Source organism: Manis pentadactyla, chromosome 12 (assembly GCF_030020395.1).
Source record: "Manis pentadactyla isolate mManPen7 chromosome 12, mManPen7.hap1, whole genome shotgun sequence".
Taxonomy (NCBI): Eukaryota; Metazoa; Chordata; class Mammalia; order Pholidota; family Manidae; genus Manis; species Manis pentadactyla.
In genome coordinates, this window is record NC_080030.1 from 51,830,508 (window position 1) to 51,847,683 (window position 17,176).

The window sequence follows — 17,176 nt, forward strand, 5'->3', positions numbered from 1 at the left end:
TAAAGGAAAGTGAAACAAAATTTAAATTTTCTTTCTCTCTTTGTTCACTTCATTTCACAGACAAAGGGGTTAACTGCTATAGTAAACATCACTTTAGAAGACTGCTATATTCATACAGGAATTTGGGAGAAAAAATACTGGGAAGACTATAAATATTAAGAAAATTACAAAGGCAGTAAGGCTATAGGAGGTAGAGGATTTGAAACTGAAGTTAGAGAAACAGCAGCTCTTATGAAAACATCTAACAGAGAATAAAATATTGCTTGTGTGACTTGGCCATATAGGTAGGCAGTTACTGCTATATGTTGAAAATAATCTTCCCTGGTTTCCATATTGTTCCTTTTCTTGCACCCTAAAATGAGCCACAGCTCTTGAAAAAAATCATGACAGTAATTAGGATATTCAAGAGGAATTACCTGAGTTGACAACTCTCACAGGGAAGGTGGCAAATGCCAGGGCAAAAGCCAAAAAGGTACATGGGCCTATGCACAGTAAATCGACACCACTGTGCCCGGCCTCTGCTGATCTCATTGAGAGAAAAATCACTGAGAACCCAGGAAAGTGCTTTACACATGAAAGCTCATGTTTGTTTCTGTGAACACTTATCTTTCTGTCTGTGAACCATTATCCTCCCCATCCTTCTTACCTCCCACTTTGCCCATCACCCAGATGCTTGCTTATTTTACTTTGGCCATTTCTGTGCTTCACTAACTATTCTCCCATTCCTCTTGTGTATCTCATCATCTTCGGTTTTCCATCTTGCTTGTGTACTTCGTGCTCCATAAATGTTTCAATGTTTATAAGTAATATGAGAAGGAGAGTTCTGAGACCTACCAAGTAATCTAATTCTCCCCTGACCAAATGACACAGGCAATGCCCCACGATGCTGATGGAGTTCCATGCCTCCCACATCAGGGAGGCAGACCCCCGCAGATGCATCTAAGGACTCCGTTTTTTCATAAATTCTGAAGAATAAAAGTCAAAAGATTTTTTTTAATGTATATATCAGAAAGGAACAAAAGAAAGTTAACCATTGGCTTGTCTTCCCTCTTTAAAAAATAAAAAGTAAGAAGGCAAGAAGATATATATCCATTGGAGTCATTTAGTCTAATGTAACAACTGCTCCTTATCTAAACTCAGTAATCAACAACACAAAAATACTAGCAAAACCTTTAGAGGCTGGTGTAATCTTATGGAAAAATAGCTATTCCTGTTCTCAATACATTTTAAATTTACTTTGCAATTTCAAACGTAACAAATTTTGGTTTAGGAGATTACATGCTAATCAACTTCATGCAAAATGTTTACAAATTCAATACTGAAGGTCTTTACATTAGCTTGCTGTAGCATTGTCATGATACACATACATTTATTGCTAATTATTGCTCAACTCCTGTGTAAAAGGATTTTCTATGGCTTTGTCTCTGTAGTATACCTTCTACCTCTGTATAATTTATGTTGCCAAGCAGCCACATGGTAATTACAGCTGGAGATGCTAAAATAAAAGTTATGTTGGGCCAAAATATCTTCAAGTCACTTTTAATTTTTTTTTTAACAAAACATTGCCACTATTTCTGCCAAGCAGTTTGTGAAGGAAATATGGTGAAAGGAGATAGGAAATAAACATGTGGGACTTCAGACCAGGGCCAGCTTCAATGTAGAAAACTTGTATTCACATGAGTAGGCTATACATTCTCTAGGAATCTCGATGGTCAGGTTTATGCATGTTAAATGTAGGTAATAAATGCAAACAGATGAAGATAACCAGAGTTAGCTGGAAAACAAAATCAGAACCTTGACAGTGTCAGAATTCCTCCTATTAAAACCATGTTTCCCAACTGTGTTTCCAAAACCAATAGTGTGCCGCAGATGTCATTAAATATTCTGGGGTAAGTAGTAAGCATTCCATGGTCAAAAAAGGTTTTAGAAGCACAGGATTAAACATACCTCTTAACTGTAGAACTTCTTTGTACCCTTCATATAAGTCCATTTTGAATCAACAAAAGTGTGGTAAAAATGCAACTTTTTCCAAACTAATTGGACTGTAAAACTCTTTGGTCACAGAGAATACATTAACATTCCTTAAAACACTAGCATCCCAAAGAACAGTTTGGAACCTTCTGTATTTAAAGTTTTACAGTCCTTGATATCAAGGTTTTTATTTTATGCTCTGGCTTTTAATCAAAATGATAAATTAATATAAGGAGTACCTACATATATAAAACCTAATTTAAACGTCACTTTCCTAAAAGCAAAATCAAATAAGCAAACAACAAATTAATTATAGAGCACATGCAATATAATATATTTAATATCACGTGCTCTGCAATATAATATGATCATTGCTTAAAGTTCATACTAATTTTAGAAATATGTAATGTACTTTAGGGAGAAATATTGCCTTTATTTATTTCCATGTGTTTGTTTTTGTAACAAAATGTAGTGTGACCAATTAATTCATTAAACATAAAGCATTAGTATCTTAATCCTTCCTTCTCTCCTAATGCTTACAAAATATTTTTGAGATTTTTCTCAGTTCAGTGAATAGGAAGAGTGGTTCAAAATGAAAAGATTGTTTTGTGTCCAAATATTTATTCAGAAGCCACTCAGATTATTGCCTGTACCATTTTCAGATTGTTGATTGGAAAGTACCTGTGAGTAACAAGGAGCTACTTTCTCATTTTTGATGGCTAGGATGACTCCTTTCTGCATTTTCCCTATTTTATTGTTGTCCAGTTTAAATACTCCAGGTCTCTTTCAGATGTAGATGTAGAACTCCTTTACAAGCATTGAAATTCCTGAAGCAGCTTCTTCTTACATAGTAAAGCCTACATATAATATGTATCATTCTATAACTCTCATGTTAACCCAAAATAAATAAAACTCATAACCTGAACTAAAAGCTGACCCGTCTCTGGAAGCATAGCTCCATGGGAAAGCTCCATTTTAAGATATTTACATTTAAAAGAAAGGAAATAATGTCTTTACCTTTAAAAACATAGATAATTTTAGAAGTTTTGGAGTCAAATTCTATCCAAACCAAAAATTCCACTTCTTAATTTTTACATATCTTAAACAATATATGTTTTTAATGTAATAATCATTTGTTAATATCTTCAACTTTCTTGAAGGCTAAATCAACGAGGAAGCCATCTTGTTTTCCACATCACTTGCTCTAGCAAGCTGTAGAAGATCACCATGACGGCAAAAGCTGGTTTGCCTGGTGTGAAGACAACAGTACAGGCCTCATTTCCTAAATTCATGTCTCCAGTAAAGTGGAATCACCAATTAAAAGACTCCTTTCTGTCCTTGGGGGCTTCAGAGATGTAAATGGTGTTGGGGAGGCTGGCTGGTCAGCTGCTACACCTAATAACTCCTCCTGATTATCTAAAAATAAAATGACACTTGTTTAAAGAAAAAAGTACTTCTGAATCACACTGCATAGGAGTTAATATTCAAAATCAAAAGACTTCCTTGAAATTGCAAACTACCATCCTTGTAATAATTTGTTATTACTCTCTAGATCCTTAAAATAAGACTTGTCTGAATGTTTTTAAGTATCTTATTTTGATATTCTGAGATTCACAATAATGTTATATATTAACTCTTTGTCAACCATTGTGTTTATAACATAGACTGTAATAATGAAAATTAGTATAGATTTGTCAAAAGATATGAAAAAAATGTGATGATTACAGAAATATTTAAATTTTATTCTGAATATATTCCTAAAGAATGCTTTCATAATTTAAAGCAAGAAGATAACCTTTAGACTCAGATTCATAAAAGGGAATTTTCTTCACATTTAATACTCAAGCTACAAATGTCATTAATGAGTTGATTTTAAGAAAAATAAATGTGTTTATTTTAATGGGTAAATGAAGAAACTAAAAAGTTTAATGGAAGTATTTTTAAACAATATAGTAATTTAAAAAATTAAGATCAGTATTGTTCTTTGTGTAAAATAGTAAATAATAACTAATGTTTTAGCATTTACCTCCCTAATATGTACTATTCAATGAATTTCTCCTTTCTGTATCAACTTGATGAACACATATTTGAATTTTGACATTTTACTATCCTATTTTACAAATGAAATACTATTACTATCCAAATTATGTTACTCAGTATATTTCTGATTTTTTATAATAAGAAAAAGCAAATAAGTTCAACAAAATTAATTTTTAAATAAAATTACAATTTCCAATAATAAACAGAGGATTAAGACATACATTATTAAGTGGCGCTGTTTAGGAATTATGTGAACAAAATTAACAATGCAGACTCGCCAATTTGCTATAACGTATGTTTGTGTATTTAACTGTTTCTTTGTACAGCTAATTAAATGTTTGTTGCAAAGTCTCATGGGAAGCTCATTTGCATATACCTTGTTATAATGGCTGAACACATTCTCACTAAGTATTGCCTGATGAATAGATATTTCACAAATGCCCGGCATAAACACAACAAACTATGGACACATGTCATTATTACTGCAGTTCAGCAGCACAACTCTCCATGGTTCTCTCTGCATAATTGGACTCATTTAGGAATCACTCGGTTGCTTAGGATTGGTAAATAGTGTAGCATTGTATTTTAATCTTTAAAGTTCAATTAAAATAAAAATTTGTTCAGTTTTTTACCTGTTCGAATATGTATAGGTATTTTCATGTGCGTTTATACACACAAGTCTGATTTTAGGAGAAAATATCACATCGGAAAATAGACAAATTCAAATACAAGCTGAAATAAAAATGAGCCAACAAAAATGATTAAGACTGTATCTTTCTCACATGGTTATAATGAATTATCTAAGATAAGCCATGTAAATAAAATGACCACTAACCATAGGTTTACAGGAAACATTAATTTCCATCTAGTTTTTTCTCTGGAATGAACAGTAGGTACTCATGAAATTAATTTTCAAAGAGACTCACAAGGTTCTTTGTCATGGTATGAACAAAGGTTGCTTAGTTGTGGTATGATCTTAGTTTTGCAGTCATGCAACATTATAAAAGCAGAAGTCATTAAGCTTTCTTCCACTTCCTATGAGTAATTGGTGGGCTGATTAATAAGCTTTTAACACATTCAATTAAATTTTATTCAATCTAAATACCATTTTGCTGTTTCTTTCACATATTTCTAACTTCTTTGAAAATCTGTCCTCATGGATGCTCTTAACATCTCCCAACTTAGCATCATCTGTACATTTAATTAAGTGCTTTATTCATCCCTTCTTGTGAATCATTAAAAGTGCACTAAATTAAACCACGATAAATTCCTATTAGACCCCACATTATCATATCATGCAAAATATTTTACCTCAAAAGGCCCTAAAATTACTAATAATATGTTTAAAAATGCAGGAGTTACGAGGGTATTCCATACCTGCCAATGGAAAGAAACCTTAGCATTTCTTGCTAGGAAACTATTAAAATTTATAACATTTATGGTAGCCATAATTCAATATATGAATAAGTTATATTAAATCTACTGGACTAAAATTACTAAACATATTTAAATCACAGTTTTATATATATATGTGTAAAACTATTTTGTATATATATACATGAATAAAGGTACATGTCGATACCATATGTCAATGCAGATGATCAACTGCTCAGAGGAATACATGCTGAAGAATGGAATCTAGGAAAGAAATATTAAGGGGTACTTTCACTTTTCTAAGTATAATATTTACAAATTTTTTACAGTGAGATGATTTGCTTGTGTATTTAAAAATTAAATACGTATGTGAATATATATATATATACATATATATATATATATAAAATATACCTGCATGATCTGCCCTCACCATCCCAAATATGGCACTTACAATCAAGTAACATGAAGTTATTGATAGAAGGAGGTCACCTTTGCAAGTTCAGGCAAATTATCATTTTAAAAATTCAAGTTTTGTTCATACAGTCTATCAACACATCTATCTTGAGAACATATTACACGTGAGACATTTTACTAGGTGATACATGAAATGTAGAGTTCATTCATCAGGAAACTGCAACTTTGCAGTTAAGATGAAAGGATATAGCTTTAGCAGCTAGCTATGTGGCCTTAAGCAAATGAATTGACCTCTCTGAGCATCAGTTTCCTCAACTTACAAATGAGAATGATAATAGTACCTATCTCATAGGATTGTTGTGAGGATTGAATGCAGTAATTTTTGCAAAACCTTTGGAATAGTACATGACACCAAGTAAGAGCACTATAAATGTAGTATTTATTTTAATTAATGAATCCAATAACAAAACTATTTAGAGATGGTCCCAGCTGTCATAAATCCTTTTGGAACAAGTAGAGTTGTAAGCAAATGCTATATACTGACTATTTGTGTCCTCCCAAAATTCATCTGCTAAAACCTAGTCCCAGCATGACAGTATTTAGAGATGGGGCCTATGGGAGGTGCTTAGGTCATGAGGGGGGAACCCCTCATGAATGGGATTAGTGACCTTGTAAAAGAAACTACAGAGAGCTCTCTGGCAACTTTCCCCTATCTGAGGACACAGAGAGAAGATAGCCTTCTATAAAAGAGGAAGCAGTTCCTAACCAGACATCAGATCTTCTGGCAGCATTATCTTGAATTTCCCAGCCTCCAGAACTGTGAGGAAGAAATTTCTGTTGTTTATAAGCCATTCTGTTATAGCCGCCCAAACAGACAAAGACAGCAAGCCAATAAACAATATTAATTATAAAATATTATAAATAAGCAAATAAACAAGAGTAACCGAATGAGTTATAATAAATGGTCTCTCGATGTAGCTTATGTTCTAATTAAATGGAGACAGAAATCAAGTAAGTTGTGTGATATGATATACTGCATTACAACGATCTTCTGAACAAAGTCATGTGGAAATAGAGTCAAGGGATCTGTTCTACCTGTGAAGGCAGGGAATGTATCAAAAGGATATGACATTCTTGCTAAAGTTTAAAATAAAAATATAAGACACAGGCAATGGGGGTCATATTAAGCCAGGCCTTTCATGCATACTTTTTCTCATGTTTTATAGGTTCAAGCCTAACTGACTAGTCTTGGAATAAAATACCCTACACAGTCCAGCTCCAAATTATCTTTCAGTTTCATTTTTTACAGTCCACTTTAACTTCCATTAAAATTTCCTCCTATAGCCCCTTAATTTCTTATCCAACAGTGGTAGGGACAGATGGATCTTAGGATTCAGAGTTTTTCAGATTTTGAAAAGGTAATTCAGTACCTAAATTTAGACTGTCAGAGGCCTGGGGTAGCACCATATCATCAGACATACCAATACATCTGCAAAATAAACAAAGGTATTCATCTCATGGCAGTTCAGGAGAGGTCTACTGACAACTGAAATCAGATCAGCTCAGGATCAGCACCAAAAGGAAAACCTTTAGATAATGGATTTTCTTGGACTTTGGAATTGTGAGTAAGGGATTATTTATGTCTGTCACCTAAATAGGCTATGCTCTTTTCTTCCTCTTTAAAATGCCCCTTCTCTTTTCCAATTTATCCTTCAGAGCCCAATTCAGATATCACCATCTTGATGAAGATAACCTATGATATCTATATAGATCTCTGGGTCTCATTAGTACTTTGTGAGTCCCTCTCATTGTTTGATGACATTATACACTAATTATTTGTTTAAATGTTTGCTGCTATCTCTCAACTGTGAGCTTTCAAGGGCAGGGATTGTGTCTTTCTCTTCTTAGTACCCTCTGTTTATAATACAGCATCTGGCATATGGTAGATGCTCAATATTCGTGGTGGAATAAGAGTATTTATAATCATTTAGTAGTACAAGACTAGTAGTAGACAAACGAACGGAAACCTATCATCAAGCTTCAAGTGACAGAAGTCAGATCAGTAACTCAGCCTAAAGGTCAAAGGAGAACAATTGGAAAAAGGCGTACTTTCACATGTGCAAATTGAGGAGAGTATCTGGGAGACGGTAACTGAAGAAATATGTTTATGAAGGGGAATCCAGGCTTAAAAAGCATATTAAGGGAGCCATCCAGATGAGCTAGAGGGAATTATTCATCTTGGGACAAATAGGAGAAAAGGCTACAAAGACGGATGTTGCTAAAATGAAGAAAACTTGGAACTCTGTAAGAACACAGTCTTTTTCTCATTCTACAGTACATCAGACACCAGTATTTTCATGCCTCTGTATTGGACAAGTGAAAACCCAGTAGAATGAAATTAGGCAATAAATCCTTCCACTCTGATATGCTATGTTTTGGCAGGAAAACAATTTATACTGACTAATAAGCAAAACAATTTTTAGGCGGATGGTTGATGAAGGAAATCATTGCTCATTCCTGCACACTGAACCATGGAAAACAAATACAGGTAAGTTGATTTGACTGTGAGGCAGTAAAATCAATGAAAAAGAGGTTAATAGTTTTCTAAAGAAAAAAGGGAATAATTGATGGATGAATTTTTTTAATGTTTTAGTATTTTATTCCAACACTAGGAAAAAAATATATACTTGCCAATTTGGTGAAAATGAAGATGATATAGAATCTCCAAACCTAACAGGAGAATTTGAAATTTTGCAAAATATTCATTAGTGACATTAGTTACATAATTTTTCTGTTAACAAAGGAAGTATACAATTTTTTATAGGAGCATACTATTTATTAAAACTGATGTTATATATTTTATGACTTTTTTCCCAAAATATGTTGCCTCTAATATTAATGGTTCTCCTTCACTAAATTAAAGATTAGTAAAAATTCTTCCAGAATGACAGACCTAAGGGTATGTGTGTGATGTGGTTTTGATGAGTGCCTTATAGAAATTGTTCTCTAATACCAGCCTCTGACCTATCATAGGGGCTAAATATCAACAACAAGTAATCATTACATTGAGTCTTGTCCACCTATGTGTGTTGGGTTTTCCAATTCAAATGCAAATATTCTCCAAAAGGTGATCCTTTAAACATATCAGCTGGGGTTTGGTCACTTCATTCCCAGCCAGTTGCAAAGTTTAAGGTACTGAAAGAAGATGTAGTCACCTCATCTGAAATCAAACAAAAGGTAAGAGGTGGGGAGCTGTAAAGAGGGGTGGGAGAGAGATAGACCAACTTCACGTGTTTAATAAAATCACACACAGGCAAAGTACATTCCTGAAATACCAGCTCCTCTTCCCTTGCATTCCCTGGCTGCACAGAATTGACCCTCAGTTAATCATAAAATGGCATAAACTAGGAGCTTGGAGTCCTCAGCCATGCCTGTTAATTCCAGTATTATGCTGCCTGGCCCTACTAATTCTTTTGAATTGCTGTCTTCTAGAAACCATTTTAGATTCCTCGGCAACTCTTCAAGAGATTGTATTGTGGAGCCCCTTACCAAAATCCATATACCATATTTACAAAAAATAATTATTATTATTTGTACTAAAATGCTAATAAATACCTCTAAAAAATGAGATATAATTGACATGTAACACTATATTAGTTGTACAACATAATGATCCAATATTTGTGGTGTCTATTGCAAAATGGTCCCCACAACAGGTCTTGTTAGCATTCACCACAGTTACATTTTTTTTCTTGTGATGAGAATGTCTAAGATCTATTTTTGTAGCAACTTTCAAATAAACAATACAGTATTATTGACTACAGTCGCCATGCTGTATGCTACAATCCCATGACTTATTTATTTTACACCTGGATGAAGGTGGTCAAATGGTACAAACTTTCAGTAATAAAACATTTATAATTGAATTATTTACATTACCTTAGTGCAGGTGATTTCCCTTCTTAAAGAAAAGCCACAGTGCTAAACTTCTGAGAAGCAGTAACACCAATAGGTTAAGGATGCATTAACTCTTAGCCCTACCATGTTAACCCAGACTTTTTTATACTCTAATTACATGTCAGATATTCAGTTTATATTCATGTAACTGCACAAATCCTTTTTGAAACTAAGAAGAATAACAACAAATAAAGCTTGTTTTACTAAATTTAATTAAACTTACACTAAAAAAGTGTGATCTGTGTAATAAAGGACTGGTTGACCTCTCCAATCACTTTCTTACATAACCTATAAAAGGCCTTGAAATTTTTAAAGCAAAATTTGTAGAATATTAAGTGTAAATGCATTCTCATTGTGCTTCATCTCACAAATTCAGATTTTCATTATATTTTCTTCTGTATATATCTAGCACAATGTCATGCTCACCATGGAGTCTGAATAATTTTTTGATGATTGCATGGGGATAACCAGTAAAATACAGTTTGTGAATCTTGAGAAATGTATCTGTTTCTCTCTCTCTGATACACATACATACATGAATTAACACACACGAATACCTGCAAACACATACAATTCTGTTCACTCATTTACACCCTAACCTAATTCCAAAAAGAAGAAATGAAGAGTTATTTTTTAAATGAATAGACATGGCACGATCAAAAGCTGTTATAACAAAACAATGATCAAAAATAAATGCTAAAAGGGAAACCCAGAGGAAGAGTGTAGGCAGGAAATCCTACCTGATATACCCTGCTGTAATTGGACCAAGGCTTTGAGCTTCATTTCCTAACAGCCTAAGCAAAGAGACAACATGATGGATTACAGGGCTATCATTTTCTATGAAAAGGAAGCACACCAGTTCATCAACAGAGGCAAACATTCCTATCCCTGAGTTCGAAGATGAATTTGTCAAAATGCTCTTTATATAAGGGCACTGAGCTCCATAATGTCCCCCATAGCAATTTTACAAGCAATATAAAGACGTTCCACATGGCTATTCCTTATATTGCTCTGACACTGAAGCCAACTGCATGTTAAAAGTTGCAGTTCTATAAAGGTACTGTGGGAGGTAAAGTTGGAGAATGGAGGAAAAAAGAGCTTGAGAGAAAGAAAAGGCACAGATATGCATGTTTCTGCAACATGGCTTAATACAAATTTATGCTTAAACAATATTTAAAACTTGATAGTAAATACTTTCTTAGAATATGCTGCTGGAATATCAGCGTCTCCCTGTCCAGGGGAAGTTATATGGCAAATCATTTATGTGTACTAAGTTGTCAGACGTGCTATCAGACACAAACATAACAACGATGATGTATTATTATGACAATTGAGTAAATTATTATGTGTTTGCCAAACCACATACACATGGAGTGGTCTGTAGACAGTATCTATTTTTTGTTTGTTTGTTTTGCTTTGTCTTGTATTTATCAAGAAAACAGCTCTGTATTTTGAATAAATGCTCAACTGAGGCATCAAAGTTCTGCCTCATAAGCAGTGACCACTGAAATACATGTAGATTATGGGCACACTTAAATTCCTGCTTTGCTGAGGTTTTAACTGGCTTTATGGATATTTTGGAACATCAAAATTTATTTCAAAGCTCTATACTTTGCCTAGAAGAAGGACAAGTACTAGATATGCAGCTTATGAAGGTGTTTTGTTGCCTATAACTTATTAAAGCTTTTAGCTTAAGATGTGAAATCATCCTTTGTAATAATAAACGTAACTGGACATTGCGAAAGCTTTGTAGTTAGACCTGGGTTTCCATCTCAGCTCTGAAAAATATTAGGTTAGTGAGTTTGAGCAAGCAGCCTAACCTTCGTTATTCTCCATTTATTCATCTGTAAAAATGGTGGTAATACCCCTCTTGGAGGCTGTCTGGAGGATGACAAGTCATACAGTGAATGTACCATGCCTGAAACACCATGTATAGTATTAAATCAATCAGTCAATCAATCGAGCAACCATAACTAGGAAGCATTTGAGTATTATAATCACAGCTTCAGAATTGAGTTTTCCTTTCTTTTCAGAGAAGTAAAGACTCCAGTTCACTTTCTCATTTTGCATATGTTTGCTAAAGGACTTGTCATCTCTAAATGCCAAAAACTACATAAAAATAAATACATGCATAAATAAAAGAGGGAAGTAAGTAGCTTAGGTTGCAAACATGCTCCTCACTTTGGCTAAATATGTGAACCATTAAAGTCATGGGTTTCTTGTGTCTACAACCTTATGGGACCTATAACTTAAAAACAAATTCAGATGGATTTGGATAAAGGGATTTCACAAAGACTACCTAAAGCAATTTTCTGAAGAAAATTTCACTAATATTTTCATGATAATTTGACAAATTTTTATTTTTATTTCAACCAAAATCTGGTGAACCAGTGAACCAGCTGCTATGATAGGTAAAACCCATTGATTTCTCCATGACACCAAGCTAACAATGACTTCTTAGCAGACAACCATTTGACAAGCTCAGTCTGTACCACTGATAGGCAGAGATTGAAATGTAAAGAAGCATCTCAAAAAGCTAAGGCTATCCAAAGAGCACAGCGCTTTGCCTGAGTTTAGTATTAAGTTTTGCTGAATTTGAGTGTCTATATATGTACCTCCACATAAATATGAATGAGCAATGTCTCTCTATCTCTCTCTCTCAGGCAGTTGTATAAATGAGGACTACAATTCTGCAAATCAACTATTATTTTCCTTTTATCTTGTTTACTATCTACAGGAAGGGAATGGTATTGACTCTCATCTCTGTTTATCTCTCTCACATGAGGACAGTGCAGTATAGCAGAAAGAATCTAGGCTTCTGAATTAGACCAATCTGTATTTAATTCTGGTTTCTCTTATTTATTAGTTGAAGAAACTTGAAAGCACACACATGTGCACATACATTCACCCACACAAACACATACAAACAAACCTCTTTAAACCTTGGTTTCTTCATGTATAAATAGGGTTGATAACAACTATCTCATTGTTTAATGTCAACTTTCCTATTCTAGGAGAAGTAAATTATCTTTTTATTCCCCTCTATGCGAATGTACCCCTGCTCACAGGTGGACACTCAAAGAGTAAAAACGAAAGTTTAAGCAAGCTTTAATGTCATCTTTTTCTTCCAACATTGAGAAGATAAGGGAAGAGAAGGAATTTCAGTCAGCTACAGATGTTAAAGGTTACACATCTTTACCACTCCAGGCAGGGATGGGACACACTGACAACAAAGAAGGACTGGGGTGTTATCTTGACAGCCACTTACCGTTAGAGACCCTGTTCTTTTCTCACAAGTCGGAAGAATAATAGAACTTCTATCAGAATGTCCTGGGAAAGAGATGAGAGAATATCAGGCCAAATTCATGTCTGTGGCTTCAGACTGTTTCAAAAATAGTCTGTAACCAACCTCCAGTCTTACAGGTCCAATAGGACTGGGTAGAGTCTGGCTCTCTTGAGGCCAGGAGAGATTGGAGGGGGCAGGGTGGGAGGCAGCCTAATCACATCTAGACTGAAGAAGTGTTTAAGGGTAGAGTTTGTCAACTGTGGCCAGGAAGACAGGCCCATGATTTTCCAGGCAACCCAGCCAAACACATCTTTTAAATGGATAGCTAAAATCCAACCTCAAATTTTCTGTGATTCCCAAATCAAACTGTGGTGTCAATCAAATATCTCACACAGTTTTATATGTAAAGCCTATAATAAGTTTTTAATTCCTTAAGGGCTGGTTTTGTGGCCAGGTAAAATCTCATTAAAAGGCGGCTTCTCCTTGGAAGAGTCTAGACATCACAAAGATGGAATTGTCCCAGGGACCCCTTGCCTAGGTGAAGGGCCAAAGGAAACACCACAGGAAGTGTCTGGACCATAGGAGGCACTAAATACATGCTAGTTCCTTACTGCAATTAGATTCATGTCTCCATTTGTACAAATATATATATGTATTGTGTATGTGCATACACACTTGAGTATTTCCTATGTCCTAAGCATTGGACTTGATCCTAGGGCTAAGCAGTGACAGAGAAGCAAATCCAGATACTCATAGGATGTAAAGCTTGGCTTTAACCTTTGCTTTAAACTATTTCTCCCAGACCTGGTCTTGGCAGTGTGATTTGTTAGATGGAGCACTTTGCTAGGAGTTAAAAAAAAAAAAAAAGAAAACTCCTTAGGATTCTAGTTCTATCACTCATTAGCTTTGATGTAGGAAAAACCATGTAATACTCCTGAATCTCATTTTCTATAGGAAAAGGAACTTTGGACAGATAAGCTCTAAAGCCTCTTTTTTCTGAACATGGGTAACTATATGGATATCAAACATGTGTCCTTTGACTTATTTATGCCATACATCAACCAACTTAGCTCACTATCCTTCCCAAAAGTGCTATTTTTCTTGCCTGATCTTATTATCACTTTTTCTTTATGACTAGCTGGCTAATAAGAACAACAGGGTTCTCTTGGCCCAATTTTCAGCCACGTTCCTGTGGCATAAAAGTTTGCAAATCAAAGTGACTAGCAAGGTTTAAAGTGTAGCCATTGACAAACAGGTCTCAAGGCACCCTCTCCAGCAGTGGACAGCTGCTCAGAAGCTGTCTACCCCATGATTTAACACTGTGAGCTTGTTTTGAAACAGCTCTTTTTGACACCAGATGTCCAACAATGGCTTTTTTCACAGGCCTTACATAGTCCCTGCAATGCTCATGCATGTCATTTTGCTCCAAAACGTGCTGTATCAATGACATGTCTTGACACCATCTCCTATCTCAGGTTTCGTGAGAAAAGGAAGGCACAGGGGTGAAATGAAGAGACTCCTGGCCTGATTGGTAAGCCCCAGCCTTATCTCGATTCCCCCATGTTTCAGGATAGTACTCTGCACTTCGGTGATGCTGAGAACAGATTGATGCCAATAAGCCATTTGAGATAAGAACTAATTGCAAACAGAAGGTTGAAGAATGATGATGTTGGGAATGAGCAAAGGGGACAGACAAGTAATTATTCAGGCAGAATTTCTTTACACAAAAGGCAGATGGAAAAGGGAACAAAATTCCAAAGTCCATGGCAGAAGTAAGCAGCTGCACATTTCTTTTTTGTGGAAAAGCAAACAGAGTGAGTGATTCACTGGGCTTGTAATGGGCTCCAGGGATCCCTAGGGATTCACAATGTGCTGGCAGACCACAGCATGTAAAATCACTCAGTGGTCTCAATCTAGTTCACCTCCTCAACTGATTCTCATTGTGAGGAGATTTGAGAGAAAGACTGAGGACGAACAGCCTCCTATTCACACAAGAACCACAGTGGAGGTGTCCTGTGAAGAAGGCAGGAAGATCAACGCATCCACATTCCATATTTGTAACAGTCATGGATCAGACTGAACTGAACATTACCATGCATAAATAAGAACTCACTACAAATAGAAATCACGAGAAAGTGGAATCTTGCAAAGTAGTCCTCAAAATTATCATAGAGTTATAGGGTTGTGGCTAAATAAAGCTCTGTGATCTCAAAACTGAATTTTAAAAAACAAAGACAATAAAAATTAGTAATCAGATTGGGAAACAGAGCCTCACAACTTCCCCCCAAAGCAAAATCCATTAGCAACAATCTTACTCAGCAGGACTAATTTAAAAGCTGTTGAACACTGTACTGCTTATTAAAAAGAAAAGAAAAAGTAAAGACCCCAAAAAATCTTCCTTAGTTTTTGTCTCAGGCTCAAAATCTATATATGTATGTACTATGTATGTATGTAGGTATCTCCTTACCTAGCTATCTAATACACACACACACACACACACACACACACACACACACAAGGACGACTTACAGACAAATGCACTGAGAGAACATTCTTCAAGGACATCTGCCCCTAAAGAATGTTAGAGTTAAAGGGAAGCCAGGTTCCCAGTGAGTTGGGAACCTGAAACCAGATCCCAGATTTCATAGTGATGAAAGGAGGTTTAATATGTAGAAAATTACAAAGAAATGAAAGAAGGAGGGATGAGATCTCATACAAAGTAAAAGCCATAATTTAGTAATAAGGGCTAAGAAAAAACACAGGTATAGTTACTGAAGAAAGCAAGAAAGGGCAATAATAGATTTCAGGAAAGCAATAATCGAGTTCAGAATACCATATTTTAGGATGGTATAACATATGAACTTTCACAGTGCTTGAGCAGCTTGGGATTTTTACAAATTGAAGTTGAAGGATGTACAACTGCAACCACTTCTCTGCTTCAACTCCCCTTTTCTTTTCCCCTCAAATGTCTAAACTCCCCCCTACTTTAACCCAGTCACACATAGTCCTGCTGGCCCAGTTCTCCTTGACCCTTCTAGCTAAATCACACTCAACTTTCTGGCCTCAAAGTCTCAGAGATGACTGACTTGACTAGCCTCCCCACTTTTAATGTGGAACCTCTAAATCATTCTCCTGTAAAACTCTAGGGTTTTCTTTTACATTACATAATGCAATTTACAATTATGGATTTATTTCTGTGTAGGTTTACCTTCCCCACCAAACTATACATGCCCCCCACCTCCCACCCAGCCCTTGGGCAGGGACTTGTCTGTTTGGTTCATCACTGTGATAGCTGATCTCCAACAGAGAACCTGGCACAGAGTAAGTGCTCAATAAAACTTGTTACTGAATGATAGACATTATCTCTAAGCCCCTTATAGGCCTTGGTAAGTTGGAAAATGAATAATTAGGCCAAAGATCTGATACTTCCATACAACATAGTCAAATCTGAAAAAACAATTAAAACAGTGTTTTGCTATCTCTGGCTTAAAGTGCTAATAATAATTTTTAAGTCATATTATATATATTATTTATGATAACAAAAACCTCAATTATATCTAAGATTTAGAAAGTGATTAACCATGTGTCAGACACTGTTCTGAGAATCTTATTTACATTATTTCACTTTAGCCTCATGATACCCCAGTGATGTAAAGAGTATTGTGATAACCATTTTAGAAATGAGGCCATTGAGGCACAGAAAGTGAAATAACTTGCCCAAAGACCAAAGCCATGAAATGATGGAATCTGTACTAGAAAGTGTTCTGGAAACAATAGAATCAGTAAACGTGTGTGTGTGCCTGTGTGTATCTGTATATAATGAGAGGTTTATTTTAAGGAATTGTCTATGTGTCTGTGAGGTGAGGCAAGTCTGAAATCTGAAGGACATGCTGAGACCCAAGGAAGAGATAATGTCATTTACATCTGAGTGCAGTCTACTGGCAGATTTCCTTCTTCCTTAGGGTATGCCAGTCTTTTTGCTTAAGGCCTTTAAGTGATTGGATAAGGCCTACTCACCTTATGGAAGGAAATCAGCTTCACTTGAAGTCTACTGATTTAAATATTAATCACATCTAAAAAAAACACTTCACATCAATAACTAGACTGGTTACTGCAGCCCAGCTATCACAA